Source organism: Protomyctophum bolini (assembly GCF_963924005.1).
Source record: "Protomyctophum bolini genome assembly, chromosome: 6".
Taxonomy (NCBI): domain Eukaryota; kingdom Metazoa; phylum Chordata; class Actinopteri; order Myctophiformes; family Myctophidae; genus Protomyctophum; species Protomyctophum bolini.
In genome coordinates this window covers 510,846-527,555 of record NC_137867.1, presented here as the reverse complement: position 1 = coordinate 527,555, position 16,710 = coordinate 510,846, and positions in this window count along the sequence as shown.

Sequence of the window (16,710 nt, the reverse complement as noted above, 5' to 3'; positions counted from 1 at the left end):
GGTTCACTTGTTTCAGTCTCCGCAGGAAGTACAGTCGTTTCAGGGCTTTCTTGGTGATAGCTGAGGTCTTAGTGGACCACTTTAGGTCGTCAGCAATATGCACCCCCAGGTACTTAGTACTTTGTACCCTTTCCACAGCAGCACCGTTGATGGTAAATGGGGTGTGCACACAGTATTGTTAAGTGTATTGTGAATGCCATAGTTGTACTACATTTTAATGCATCATATGCATGCCCAATGAGCACTTATAGTGACTGATAATCACACTGATTCATTATAACAGTGATTATAAAGCTTTTTAGGCCTACGACACCCTGAGGGCGAGAAGCACGCATACGCCTGGGTGAAAGGAGACTGCTGGACGAGTGAGTGCTGGCTCTTTGGAATGGGGGGTCAGATCAACATGGAATGAATTCTGTACTGGCCATATCTGGAGTGTGTCTTGAGTGTACAGGGGTTGATGAGGTCAAATCAACATAATTGGAATGTGAGAACAGGAAGGTCAGGTGGGGGTGGATCAACACATGGAATGTCATAACAGGTCAGCTCCATATATGGCGATCTAAAGCCCTAACCACACAAAAGGGTCAAGACGGTGACCACAGATCATGGTGACCCACTGACCCGTTGGTGTGGTTAGGGCTTAAGGGTTTGAGGTCAGATGTAGAGTCTCTCTCTCTCTGTCTCTCTCTCTCTGTGTGTGCGTGTGACCTTACTGAATGGTGAAATGCTAACCCTAATTTTGAGAACCACACGTCCATGAGTGGGGAGATACATATTGGTGCGTTCGTGTCATCGATACCTACTCATGGATGTAAGGCACGCCCATTTTCGCGCGTCAAAGTGTAACCCTAATCTTCTGAACCACATGGTAACCACATGACCGTGCGTGGATAAACACATATCAGATTGTTCGTCCTGACAAGCTATATAACATACTAAAAGATGGGCCCCTAATATCCAATGGTTTTTGACTTAGAGGCCTTAGAGAGGCTAGACAAATAACAAAACTTTTTTTTTCAACGGGACCAATTCCATTAAATCCAGCGTGAAAAAGTGAGTCAGAGTAAGTATTTTCTGAAAAAAAAAAAATATATATTTGTTTGTGGGGTCCAAAAAACGTGTCTAAAAAAAGATCTAAAATATTTAGAAGTGTCGTAGAGACTTGAAACCAATTCCATTGGATTCCTCGTGCTTCAGACATGGATAGACACCCTTTGTTTTAGGAAAATTGGTTATTCCCTGTCGATTATAGCCTTAAAGGGCCTCAACGCCGTACAAAGGTCACAGGCGTAACCTTTGATAGTTAGAAGTGTCGTAGAGACTTGAAACCAATTCCATTGGATTCCTCATGCTTCAGACATGATGGATAGACACCCTTTGTTTTAGAAGAATTGGTTATTCCCTGTCGATTATAGCCTTAAAGAAAGCCTATCAGACTGAGGAGCACTGCAAGTCTGCAACACACACACACACACACACACACACACACACACACGCATACGCACACACGCACACACACACTGCTTGCTGGGAGTGCAGGCAGAGCCATTAATTAGCAACTCTGTAGAACCGTGAGGCTGTCTTTGATGTGCAATTGTGCATGAGGCCTGATCACTCAGCTGCGTGTTATTCTCACTGATTGACTGGCTGAAGCGCAGACGTTATCCCCCCCCCACCCCCCCTGTCAATGCTGCATAGTTGTGTATTGCAGGGGTCCCGTTTTCATTTTCGTGATATATATGCCATATATAATTATGACACATCAAAATTAAATATTTCCAACTGATTTTGAGTGTCCATATACAGTAGGATACACATAACAAGCTTAGAAATATTTTCTTTCACATCAGGATATAATGATTATTAAACTCAGAGCAGTAGCCCACCTACAGTATGTCCCAGAATTCCTCCCCAGTCATGAGTTAGAAGTTTGAATGAATGTACAATTATGTGCATGATGTAATTTGTACATGTGAGTGTCAGTAGACTTATTTGAACTGACTAAACCTTTTTTGAAATATTTAATTTTAAAAGAAAAAATAATCTGTCTCACTCTTATGGCAGTGTGCGAGTGATTGCATTGTGTTTGAGCTGACAGGCCCTTTTTGATGTCAACCAATCAAGTCACCTTAATTCAAGTGGCAAATGCCAAAATTGTTTTTTAATATAAAATATATATTTTTAGGGGCATGTCACGTGGTCTACCTGCAAAGCCATTGTGATCTACTGGTAGATAGTTTGCGATCTACCTTTTGGGCAGATGTATGGCATGTGGACCAGATTAACTAAATAGTTATGACATGTTTTTCCCTAAATACTTTAGAAGATATATGCACCAAACTGTACACAGGCATTGTTTCAGTGCTTCAAAACAGCAATATTATGAGAATGGGATATTTATGGAGATCAGAAAGTGTTTGCTGTACTATGTTGATGTAATCTGCTAAATGCCTAAATTGTAAAAGGCTACGTTTCACTAATCATTATCAATTTTCAAAATACCTATACCAATGACAATTCAACATCTAACAATCTGAGAAGTAGAACTATAAAGTTCTACTATAAATGTTAAGTGAAATACTTTGACCCCTGCAGCTAATTGTACAGTGAGTTCCTTGCCAACACAGCCCTACTGAGCAAATTATGAAACAGTGATTTATAAACAAATATTTTATTTGTACAAAATCAATAAAATCAATAAAATAAAATAAAACTCATTTGTCAACCACATTCTTGGACAGGATCCACGAGGGCGGGAAGGTTTTTTTGCTGAAATGAAAACAGATGAAGTCCTATTAAATACCAAGAAAGTGGAGTATATCACGACACATCTTTCATCCTTAAACTGGCATCCTGTGTCAAATAATTGATTTAAAAATACTGCTGGGTCTATAAAACAAAATCCAAAATACATTTCTGATCTTGTACATGAATCACCCAGACCCCTCAGGTCAGCCTGCATGTTAAACCATCCTGCTCCCGTGAATTCATTCTTCTTCCGGTGCGAAAAAGTGGAAGAGAACCAATCGCCCAGGCCCCTGTGATTGACAGACGCTGTCTGAATTCACATGACCAGGATGGTTTACCAGGCTAGGAAAGGTCTGCTTGAACATGGTGAAGCATTCATTATTTATTATGCACCACATATCTGGAACAAACAGCAGGTCTGCTGCTGCCACTGCATTTGTAATAATACAAATGTGCAATAACACATTTCCTGACTTTGAAATCCTGTTAAGCAGCTAAAGAAAGCTTTTAAGCTTTACATCAAAATTATCAGTTTGTAAGATGCTTTTACAGAATATATATACAGTATACACACACCGGTATAACAAATAGGCTACATCAGAGAAACAAAGTTAAAGTTACCATTTGGGGCATGGGGCCCAATGCACCAGGGACTCTTTCTTGCCCTTGGGAAGAAGGAAAACAGGAAAATAAAAGAATTACTCCCAGCTTCTAGAATGCTGTCAGCATATAACCAAAATGTAATTATTTTGTTTAATATCAGAGCTCAAACTGAAAATAATTCAATGTTCCAAATACTGCAAAATGCAACATTGTAACAAGTTCATGTTCCTGCCATGTCCTTGTATACTCAATCTTTTTTTATTTATAATGGTGTTGTGTCTGAGCCGTTTTTCTTTTCTTTTCTTTATTTTCTTTTGCAGTTTGTTATTATGTTCTTGTTGTTGTCTTTAAATGTCTAAAAAACCAATAAATATACTTCAAAAAACAAAACAAAAAACAAGTTAATACGGTACAGTAGAAACTAACCTTTCTGGTACGTTGCTTTTTGTCCACAGCCACAATTTCGTAAACAACATTTACATTGTTGTGAAAGTCACAATCTGTAAACACAAACCACAACACAAACACCAATTAATTCCTCCCCATACATTTCTGTATTACACTGCTCTTGTACCCTACTCGCTCACATACGTCCTCCACCCGGAGGACGTACAGTACAGTCCTATCCGTCCCCGCCTCAATCTCAAAATGACATTGATCAGTACCTATGGGTATTTATGTTAGACACACCCACAGACACACCCCCAGATTCTCAGCCACACCCACAGGTTTATTTTAATATGTGGAGTGGCTATTCAACCACCAGGTGGCGTCGGCCCATGATGAGCAGAGCTGCATGCACTGAGTCTTAATATGTAGCTTCTAGCAATATGCAGTAAATTTGTACTGTAAACTAAAGTATCAATACTGTAATATTGAAATACATTAAAATGCATACTGTTACAAGTAATATTTATTTGAGTAAGCGGTTAGGGTCCATTTGGTTCCATTTCTACACTCTAAAGTTAAATTATCATTGATGTTACAATATAAATATTGGGGGTCCCAGAGATATAAATTCCATTAAATGGGGGTCCATACTCCATAGACTAATGCATGTCAAACTGGGGGTCCTTGAAATTAAACGGGTTGAGAGTCACTGCTATAAAAACCTTCTCTTATGGGGGTCCCTGGCATATCTCTTCAAATGGGGGTCCCTGGCATATCTCTTCAAATGGGGGTCCCTGGCATATCTCTTCAAATGGGGGTCCCTGGCATATCTCTTCAAATGGGGGGGTCCCTGGCATATCTCCCCAAACGGGGGTCCGTGGCACACCTCCCCAAATGGGGGTCCCTGGCATATCTCTTCAAATGGGGGGGTCCCTGGCATATCTCTCTTTCATTTTTTATCATGTCATATGAAAGCAGGGAATCATAGCTTCAAATTGACATATAAGTTGTTCAGTTTGACCCACCAGTTTTGGAGATATGGCTTTTAGAAAAAGGTTTTGCAGGAGTAGTGGAAAAATAGACCAAGCAGAGAAAATGGGCTTCAAAGCTTTAGTTTTGTGACTTTAGGGGGCGCTGTTTTCCCTTCATTCCCCCATTAGTTGGCCTTGTTTCTAAAGAAAAATAATGCATACCAATTTTATACCAAAAAGGGTCTGTCTGTCTGTCTGCCTGCCTGCCTGCCTGCCAAATTACAATATTTGCCTCTGAGATGTGGAGTAGAAGTAAAAGTATTGGAAATCGGTAATACTTTAGGCTCTTTGGATGCAAGAGAATATAGAGTATTTTAATTCATATTTAATGATGTTCAGGAGTTTAATGCATTATGTGAGCCGATATGTTACCGAGAAGAGGGGAGGAGCAGCCCGCTCTCAGCGTGTTTCTGTGCCGTTTCCTCGTGTGTCTCTCGGTAGTATGTTGAAGCTTTTGCACCGTCAATCATACCTTTAAAATAAATAATTAATAGCCTTTATATCAGTTGTTTACCAAGATTATATTATTTATTCATCGATACATAGGCTATGATGTAACTAAATATATAATTATGTCTCCTCTACAATCGCTATTTTACATTTTAGACTTTCAAATGCGCATCTGCTCAAACTGCCTGTCTCTCGTCTCAAAGCCAGACAGCCAGTCCAGGCAGCTTGAGTGACAGGTACCTTGTACACGCCCACTTTCTCAAAAAAAAGCTGCGTCTTTCAGAGTTTTGCTTTTGCTTTTTAAAGCAGCTTCTTCAGTCTGAACGGAGCTTAACGCAATGTTGTTTGTTTTGAATGTATCATTAGTTTTCATGTTCCATTTAGGTTATTTTTTATTGTAATATGGGGTATTTTTAAGGGAATTAAAATGTTCAGAAGTGTCACAGACTACACTACAGTATGCATCCACTGCACACAAAATGGAGTGGAAACTGAGTTACATAGGGATGTCATTAACATAGTTTCCCAGCCGGTTAGCTGATAGGATTAACCGGGTCATTAACGGATAGTGGTTGATTTTTTTAATAGACTACCCCAAATGTAATATGCATGTATAGGCTACATATTTAAAGTTGGTAGACGAATCTGCGCGTCTACAGTACAGTGGTAAATCCCTTTATTTTAGATCGTTTTTAGTAATAGTACAACATAAACATTACAGAGACTGTAGCTGTCACTGTACAATACTTTGCGCCGCCCAGCTTGTCACACTCCAGGCTGCATGAACAGCGCTCTGGCTGTTTTCTGCCCCCTCAATGTCCCCGTTCTCTGTCGTATTTCAATGGCTAGTTGGCGACAATCCGTCTCCTCCAGTCCCCACACTGGCACGGCTTACGGCTATCAAGTTAGCCATGTGCTATCGATAGCGAAAAGTCAACAAACAGAACACGGTGACATGCATGCTGATCTTCCTTAATAATAAAAAAAGGCTTAGCCCATGCGTCCAGTGGCTTTATAGGTATAGGTTGCTCAGATCTGGACTGGATTTATTTATGTTTTGGACTAGAACCGGTGGACCTCTGTACTGTAGACGCGCAGATGCGATGCGTTGTTCATGTGAAATAAATGAGAGTGACATGAAAATGAGCTGTGTGTGCAGGTATGGAACGGAGGAGGATCAAATAAAACAGTAATTATAAGAGCTCATAATAAATATTAATAGACCATGAAACCATGAATGTACTATGAAGCAGATTTATTTTTCCAACCAAAAAGAACAGTACAGCAAAAAATAAACAAAAAGTCACAATAATCATATCTTCAGTAGCTACAGCCTTGAAATACAAATCACAAAAAAAGGAAACTATGCATGCTTGTCAAAGAACATACGGTAGGCTATTCTCTGTTAGTCCAATCTCTTCTTTTACGCAGATTGTCATTAATCTCAGTAACAATAGCTTGTCTGTCTAGTGCAGGTATTTCGTCGTTGAGAAAGTACCTTTCCTTACAACAGTTTAAAATGTACAGTTTCAGATTGTGCGGTAGTATGGATTTCTTCCCGCTACCATTCCAGTTAACCCTTTTCACCCATGACTGATACAAGTTTAGAGGAGTCACATAACTAAACAGTACTGAAGCATAACGTCCCGGACGGCCTTGCAGCCCTACTAAGCGACTGATTTCGGCTTGTTGGTGGTGAGAGATTTCACACAACCGTATGTCTGCCAGTTGTTTTGGTAACGCATCTTCAGCACGCGTCTGCTCTCTGTCACGATCAACCACAGCTCTCTCTCTTTCCTCGACTGCGGCCTCTCTCTGCACTGCCTGTCTGTCTCTGTCCACCAGCACTTTCTCTCTGTCACTGAGCCGTTTTTCCATTTCCAACTCAAGACACTTAATTCTCCAATGGTCAGTGTTATAAGTGGCCTCAGTTTGTGAAGGTGCTGAAGTAATATCATTCTCTCGCTGCCGTAACACCTCCTCTCTCTCGTCCAAGTCTGTCTCCCGCTGCGTGCTGTGTTGGCCTGTATCTGCAATGCCTCGCCTCGTTAGAGCCAAGTCTTCTTTTAAACCTGAGACCTCCTCCGCGTGTTCAAGTTGAAGCTTTGAGATCTCGGCCTGGTGACTGTCCTTTAACGCTTGGATAGTGTGAGAGTGTTTGGCGATTACTTCTTGTTGAAGTTTGCGTGAAGATTCGTAGATTCCACGCACTGTATCGCAGCAGTCACTCCCCTCTGGCACCTCGGTGTTCAGCACAAAAGCCTAAATGAGAATGAAATTAGAAAATGCCATGAGATTTAAACAGTACAGTACATTATAGGCATACAGTATAACCTATACAATCATTAGGTTCCACATGACCATGCAGGCTATACGCCAAATTGGACCACTAAAACGATTAGTTATAGAACTCACCGCTTTCTTTTTCACCAAGCGAATTTTGGACTTCTTAGCTGTGGTTTCCAGGCTGGACGCTCCATTAACTGCAGTTGTCTGAAAATTTATATTTATAAAGTTATACACAAGATACAGTGTAACAGCATACATCAATATCTTGAATCAGTCATAATCCAATAAATACAATTTTTGTGTTCAAACTTACCGCTTTTCTCTTTACCAAATGTGTTTTGGCACCCACTCCCACAGGCGCAGGCTGCTTGCTGGCCGCTGCTCGCTTAGGTCTGACAGTAGAAGACAATGACATTGCATAGAAATTACCGGAGTCCATTATTCTATCACGATCAGTCGGAGTCACTGTGAGTGGGTGCTATGAGAGCGCTCCTTTTAAAGTCATGTTCAAGGTATGTGGGCGTTAAAGTAGGCGTTGGTGGTGTGTGCTGTCACGCCTCTGAAATCGTGGTGACATGTATTTAAATGTTGAACAACAATGTTGACACAAGCTGTCTCGCCTGTCTGTCATCATATACATAGTATACAGAATGCCTCTTGCTTTACAAACACGTGAGAATATACGATTGTGGCATGAACAGAATTTTACCCTGCGTAGAATACAGGAGAATCTCACCGCCATAGGTGTTAATTTGACTGACCGAACCATTCGCAGCTATTACCATTATCAACCTGCAAAGAAAGTTGTGCAACCACGTAAATTGACAAGGTAAGATGCAGCTGTGTGTAAAATCAATGATTTTCTTCCATTTGCTGTAGGCTGTCTTAATTGGACAACAATGTGATATAATACATCTTCCATATTTTACTTTTCAGCCAAGTGATACAACTTATCGACGCTTATCTAAGGCAAAACGATGAACGGTCTACACCGAAAATACAAGCGTTGCTTCTGCGAGACCATGGAATCAGTTTGGGTCGGAATTCCGTTCGGAAAGCACTTGCAGAGCTAACATGGTCATATGGACGTGCAAGGTAGGCCCTAAGCCCAAATACAAATCCAATCACAGTATGTAATTTCACCTACTGTGTTATTCAACGCAATTACTAATTATGTTCTGTATATTATCCTCCTTTCCACACAGAATGGTTCCTTTGACCAGAGACAAAAACAAGCATCTTCGTCTACTTCAGGCGGAAGAATGGCTGAAGTCTGGCGAATTGTTTCATGATGTCATGTTTACAGGTCAGTGAGATAACTATTATTATTATTATTATTATTATTATTATTATTATTATTATTATTATTATTATTATTATTATTATTATTATTATTATTATTATGTTGTCTCAATGACTTGTCTTGTCTTATCTTACAGACGAAAGCACGATTGCGTTGGAAAAAAATGCACGTTATTGTTATCGCAGAAAAGGCCACGAATCCATTAAACAAGTTGTGAAACATCCGGTGAAGTTGCATGTCTGGGGAGCGATTTCTAGACAAGGAGCAGGCCCAATTGTTGTATTTGATGGTATGTAATTGAAATGTATATTATTCTTATTATTCTTATTATTATTATTGCTTGACCAGTGCCCTAATGAATGTAATGAATTATGCACTTCCAGGAATTATGGACAGAATCTTCTTTGAACAAGCGATAATCAGGGACGCGGTAGTGCCATACATAAGCCAGAAGTGGAAACTGCCAACACATAGATTTTTCCAAGGTATAAGCAAATACTATAGTAGGCTATACAAATGTCGTTCTTTGAGTGTTTGGAATGTTTACAATTGTACCAATGCTTACAGTATACGCTCTTATTTCTAATTTCCAGATAATGATCCGAAGCACGCAGCTGCTAGAGTCTTTATTGCGGAACAAGGCGTAAATTGGGTCAAAACACCAGCCGAGTGAGTAGGCCTAATGAATGATTATAATGGTTATATGTATACCTCTTTTTATTTATTTTACTTCTTATTTACTACTGGCTATTGCTAAACAGTATGTGTTGCTTTGTTTTCAGGTCCCCTGATATGAACCCTATCGAAAACCTCTGGCATCAAATGAAACATTTCATACGATGTGACGCGAAGCCAAATTCGAGAGAAGAGTTACGCTTAGCTATTCTCCAGTTCTGGCACACAAAGGTGACCCGTGCTCAGTGTGACAATTACATAAATCACCTTTTTAATGTTTTGCCCGAGGTAATTGCACGCAATGGAAAGCCGACAGGAATGTGAATGTCCCATGCACTATTTTTCGTTTTTTGTGAAAAGTGAAAAGCCATACTGTATACACCTTTCAAGCCCATGCATGGAATGTTTTTTTCCCCTGCAATGATTTAGATTTTTAGTTTATACATTTATTTTTTTAAATTTAGTTGTACACTATATGTAATTATTTATGTCATGCCTAAAAGATTTTTTCTTGGTGCTACAGTATATGCTTTTGTTTTGGACTGTTGCTGTTATAACATTTATGTTCAATAAACTGTGCTGAGTGCACGCGCCGCCGCCACAAACTTCTCTTTACATTACATCATAGAAAAAAAGAAAGAGAGATAGGGTGGGGGGGGGGAAGCATGGGGGGGGGGATGATCAGTTGCAATGTGCAGGCACGAAATTACTTGGGTGGGGGTGGGGTTGGTTTTATATACATTTGCACATGCATTCACATGCTGTCGGAGTAGCAGCAATAAGCTGTCTCAGATGACACACAAATGAATATAAATGAGAATAAACTGAGGGTAGTTAAAAGCAGAATAACCAGTTCCATGGAACTCCTCACTCATTTGCCTATTCATTCACATGCATGCTTTACCCTAATGTACTGTCTGGACTTTGTATAGGCTATTTGTTAGTAGCCTAGCAGCAATAAGCTTCTGTGTCTCGGATGACACACAAATGAATATAAATGAGAATTTGTATTGCAGTCACGTGTCTCAGTGCTGCATATACCATATTTTTTGAGAAAGTGGGCGTGTACAAGGTACCTGTCACTCAAGCTGCCTGGACTGGCTGTCTGGCTTTGAGACGAGAGACGGGCAGTTTGAGCAGATGCGCATTTGAAAGTCTAAAATGTAAAATAGCGACTGTAGAGGAGAAATAATTATATATTTAGTTACATCATAACCTATTCATCGATGAATAAATAATATAATCTTGGTAAACTTGTTTGTAAATAACCGAACGGTTAGTAGACTAGTAGACTAGGCATACTTTAATTACTTAATTAATAATCAATATCACCGGAACGGAGTCCAGTGCAACGGACGCGTGTGTGTGTGTGTGTGTGTGTGTGGGGGGGGGGGGTGGGGGGGGGTGTGCATGAGAGAGAGAGAGATATAATTTACTTAACATTAACATGAAAAGTTTGGGAAGGCTAAGCCTTCCCTAGCCTTTACACACCCGCCGCCTATGCACTGTACTGTAGGCATATATAATACCTGGCTAGGTGAAAACAAAAGAAACCCGATTAGCATTTGAGTACTTTTAACACCTCTGAACAGCTGGCGGAGAGGTTCACATTTTCGGAATTTCAGAGCATGTGCACTCACTCACACACACACACACACACACACACACACACACACACACACACACACACACACATATATAAATATATATATATATATATATAATATATATATAAAGCTCCTTTGAATTTAATTTAATTTAGATTTTCTGTCTCATTTCAAGTTTTCAAATATATAAAAATATTTTGAAAATAGCAGATCCACAAGCTCACACATTTTAAAATGGCCAAATTGTGTATAGTTGTTAATGTGTATTTTATTTACTTCTACTCCATTACATCTCAGAGGCAAATATTGTATTTGTACGCCACTACATTTATTTGCAAACTTTAGTTAATGTACAGTTAATGTACAGTCCTCAGAACAGGGGGTATTTAATTGCAAACATTTCATCAATAATCATCAAGACAATATTCAGATTAAAGAGACACGCCAAGGACCCCCCCACCCGAAGAGACACGACAGGGACCCCCACCCGAAGAGACACGCCAGGGACCCCCCCTCCATAGACTAATGGCTATATATAGCTGTAAAAACCTTCTCTTATGGGGGTCCCTGGCATATCCTCTCAAATGGGCGTCCCCGGCACATCCCCCCAAACGGGGGTCCCTGGCACATCCCTTCAAATTTTCATTAAATTTGCAAGCTGTATAGTTGGGTGGGGGGGGTGTTAAGGATTCAAATTAAAAAAGGGCTAAAGTAGCAGATCTACAAGCTCAAAATAATCAATAATCATCAAGACAATATTCAGATTAAAGAGATATGCCAGGGACCCCCACCCGAAGAGACACGCCAGGGACCCCCCACCCGAAGAGACACGCCAGGGACCCCCACCCGAAGAGACACGCCAGGGACCCCCCCTCCATACTCCATAGATAGACTAATGCATGTCAAACTGGGGGTCCTTGAAATTAAACGGGTTGAGAGTCACTGCTATAGCTGTAAAAACCTTCTCTTATGGGGTCCCTGGCATATCCTCTCAAAATTTTCATTAAATTTGCAAGCTGAATACTGCACTGGCCTCTGTCCTACTGCCCTACTGCCACCTACTGTCTGTTTATTATATTACACAGTAGGTGAAAAGAAAACTCCCCTTAAGACTAAACCACACCCATAAGAGGTGTGACTTCCATAGGTACCCAGGTACTTTTAAATACCTAGAGGTAACTATGGGTACTGGGCCGGCATAAACCAAGGGAACCCCACCGTATAGTGCCTGCCTACTCTTCACATTCAACACATCGCTCTGCCGCTGACATGCACTGCCTTAGCCCGTAAGTGAAGAGACACATATTACCCTTTCTGCATCAGTGAAGTTTATGTTATGAGTTTGACCAGAAGGTCAAGATTCAATGTATTCCCTGAGCAAGCAGGCAGGCTTTATTAGTGCAATCATAAAAATGGCAACATATGCGCAGTAATCCGGGGTTATAACAATAGTCATTCATACCATCATCCCCTTCCTTTCCTTCCGTCACTGTCCTCTTCCCACCAGTCACCACAGGCGTGCTGCATGGAGGAAAAGAAAACATTTAAAATGGGAATTAAGGCCTGTGGTCTTTGCCTCGCAAGCCAGGTTCTCAAACACCACGCCATCATTTCAATTGAAATTAAATGTATGCTGCTGAGCAAGAGCAGAGTGTGCGATTTTCCAACACATCTGAACAAAGTGGATGCGCGAAATTCTTCTTTGCAAAGACTATGTGGTCATATATATATATATATATATATATAGATATACAGTATATTTGGTAACAGGAATATTTTAACTGTTACAGAATTGCACTGGTAGATAGATGCCTGTGAAAACAGCCAAATATTCTTGTGCCCAAAGATTGACTTTATGCAAACTGCGGGCATCTTGGGATTCCTGGGGGAGTCCTGCAGGGTCCTGCAGGGCCGTTGAGTGATATTGAACGAGCGCTTCCAAACGCCAACAAATCAGCTGCGCAAGGAATTTCTAGACATGAAGTGGCTCATAATGTGTCTACGGTGGATTTTTATACACCTGCAATGCTGGTGAGTTTTTAAGCAAAAGGCTGATGCATGGTGCATAGGGCAATAGAGCATAATTATATTAAAAAGTCACGCACACCGTCAGGCACTTGTGTGGGACCTTTTTTTTCAAAGATATCCCTTTTAATATATGCTGGTGAGTTTGACATTGTTTAATTTAATACAATCAGATAGGACTTTTCTGATTGGATGTATGGGCCGTCAATGGGAAATTGCAGCTAGTTAGCACCCTGCCATTAACTTAATGGCAAGATGGCTGCGGTCTGCATATACTCAATTGCTCAGCGTCTAGCGTCGCAGTCCCTCCCCCTTTCAGAACAACGAGTGGCCCAGGAAATGAATCGCAATGCATTTTGGCCATAGGCATTTCTTAAATTATTTATTTAAAGACTTTTTAAGTGTCGTACGAAGCCAACTCTTGTCGTGACAAATCATGACAACACACACAATATTTTGGACCAAACAAAGAATTACAAAGTAGAAAAAAACGCCAGGTTACAACACTTCTTTTGTTGTTTTTCTTCTTTGTAATTATTTGTTTGGTCCAAAATATTGTGTGTGTTGTCATGATTTGTCATGACAAGAGTTGGCTTGGCTGCCTATGGTCAAAATGCATTGCGATTCATTTCCTGGGCCACTCGTTGTTCTGAAAGGGGGAGGGACTGCGACGCTCTATTGTCACTTACCTTTTAGTAGGTCCCTTCTGTCTTTTCTTTTTGGGCTCCTCCACCATCTCTTCCTGCTCCATCTCTCTGCCCTTCTGTTGTCCATCCTCATCCACCTCGGCACCACCCTCTGAGGACGGACAAGGCCTAGAGGAAGAGGATATATCCTCTTCCTCCAGGTCTTGTCCATCCTCACCCCCCACATCTTCTTCCACCTCGGCACCACCCTCTGCACCACCCTCTGAGGACGGACAAGGCCTAGAGGAAGAGGATATATCCTCTTCCTCCAGGTCTTGTCCATCCTCACCCCCCACATCTTCTTCCACCTCTGCACCACCCTCTACATCCACCGTCTGCAAGACGATATACTCTTCCTCCTCTTCCTCCAGGCCTTCGACTCCATCCTCACCCCCCACCTCCTCTGCAAACTGTTCCCCCATCTCCCTCTCCTCTCCTTCTCCCATGTCCTGGGCCTCTGCAAAATTGCATGCTTTGAAAGAACAAAAACAAAAAAGGTATAGTTAAGACATTTAAATTGGCTCCATCTGGACATAATACTGGACCATTGTCATGGATATAGATATTGTGCTCTAACTCACCGTGCAGTAAGCCATCAAAGAGGCCAAGGAGCCTACCCAGCAACACTTCTCCCTCTGCAGGGAGTTCAAAAGGGAAAAGGACGTCGGCCTTCCAGCCACCGGCCTTTCCCCTCCTAGGCGTCCCCCACAGGAGGATGGGGACATAGCCCAGGGCCTTCATTTTCTCCACCTAAAGCAATGAAAAGCATAAAAGCAAACTTAAGAGACATTGTAAATGGCAGGGTTACAAAGCCCAATGAACATCTATTTCATCTGGTGCCGTTCACTGAAAAAAGCTGATCAACATGCCCTGTATGCATTAGCCTAGGCATGGCCAGACTAATATCACAATAAAACTTTATTTGTATAGCACATTTCATGACATGTAGCTCAAAGTGCTTTACAGAGAAGCAGAGACATGTTTGAGACATCTAGCCAGGAAGTCATAGAGGTAGTAAGGTGCACCATTATGGGTGCGTTCACATATGTTTGTGCACATGAAGCTGCAGCCTAATTTATGCTCTGGCCCGCGAAGATGTCACGCGCGCAGAGAACAGCCCAGACTAGCAGACCTCTAAGGTCACAACAGTTGTACTGTATATCAGAGGTTCCCTGTTGCGCAATTAAGTATAAATGTCTCCTATAGGGTGCACCTCACTGCCAACACACAAGAGGAGGTTGAATGAACTGAAACCAGCGGCCCCCAAAACCACACGTTTGGGAATTGATTACATGAAACACTCACCCATGAGACCAGTCTCAATGTTTGTAAACAGATAATTGGTCTATTGCACAGTGAGCTATATCTGAACCCTAGACTGTACAGATTATACATAGTTTCATTTCTCAGAAATTATTTTGAATGGAACAAGCATTCTGATGATGAATAACAACACAAGTCAATGCACCCAAGTCTGTAAATAATACAAAAACGTCCATAGTAACTACGAAATAAATACAATAGTACAAAAATACTAGAATAAAATACAAAAATAGAAAGACACAAATATGTATTTACCATCACCACAGTACGGTCCACAGTTTTGGAACCATTTCCTGTCTTCTTGGTTTTCTTTGCCCATTGGCTCGAAATGGCTCGAAATTTCTTAAGGCATTGGTTGTGCCTCTCCTTACGGGCCAACAGAACCCCACACTGTGTGTGTGTGTGTGTGTGTGTGTGTGAGTGAGTGAGTGAGTGAGTGAGTGAGAGAGAGAGACAGAGAGAATAATTAAGATACAAATGGGTTCTCTTAGCGGTTATCCTGTTTAATAGGGAAAAAAGTATGCTGTTGAGTTAATACACCACCAGGAAAATGTCAATGTCCATTATCACACAATGCCATAAGCTGTCATTATTGCAATGCTAGTGTTGCCATCTTCTTGAATTCCTAAACACCTGCTTGACTGACCAGAGTTTAACAGACTCAATATCCACTTTTAGCTATAATAGGATGTGATTTATAAAAACTTAGTCAAATTCTATTTCAACAGGTCAATCCATCAGTTCAGAAATGTTTCGAAAATACATACACACTGCCTAGTGTAACAAAACTAAACTCTCATCACTGTGTTGCTTATTTAATGTCAATCAAGTTCATTTGAACTTAATGACTCTGGCCATTGACTGTTAATCATGGCAGTATGCTAAAGGCCTACTGTACTGTATATATTACCTACCTTTTTGCACGTCTGGAGCCCACATGGCATTGTGGCCTTGCAGCGGTGGCACGTCCGGCTGTTGGATGGCATTTCTACATTTTTTTTTAGGGGAAAGGTGGGAAACAATTATTTAAAGCGGTACTATGTAGCCTTTTTAATGAATAAAATGTAAATGTCTCCAATCTGTAAAGTATGTGTTAATATAACTTACTGTGCACTAAAATCAGATTCTCTCTCTCTCTCTCTCTCTCTCTCTCTCTCTCTCTCTCTCTCTCTCTCTCAGCAACCCGGCCGTCAGACCCTGCAGGGAAGAAAAAATTGAATGTAGTCTGTGGACGAGAGAGAGAGAGATAATTAACATACACAACTACCATATTATACTGTATTCCTAAATACTCTTCAAGTTAGTATTGTCATCTTTATTATTTATTTATACAAAAATACAGTAATACACCACATACATAGAAATAATAATCTAGATTCATACCATATAGGTAAACCAAGAACCTAACCTATACCTACTTAGGTATCTGCCTATCAGACTATCTAACCTAATGGTGCGTTCACACATGGAGCAGCTACATGCATCGCTCCGTCTTTGCAACGTCGTGTGGCTGGCTTCTATTGACAATGAATAGTACTACTAGATTGCATCTTTTACATATGCCCGTGTGACCCTCG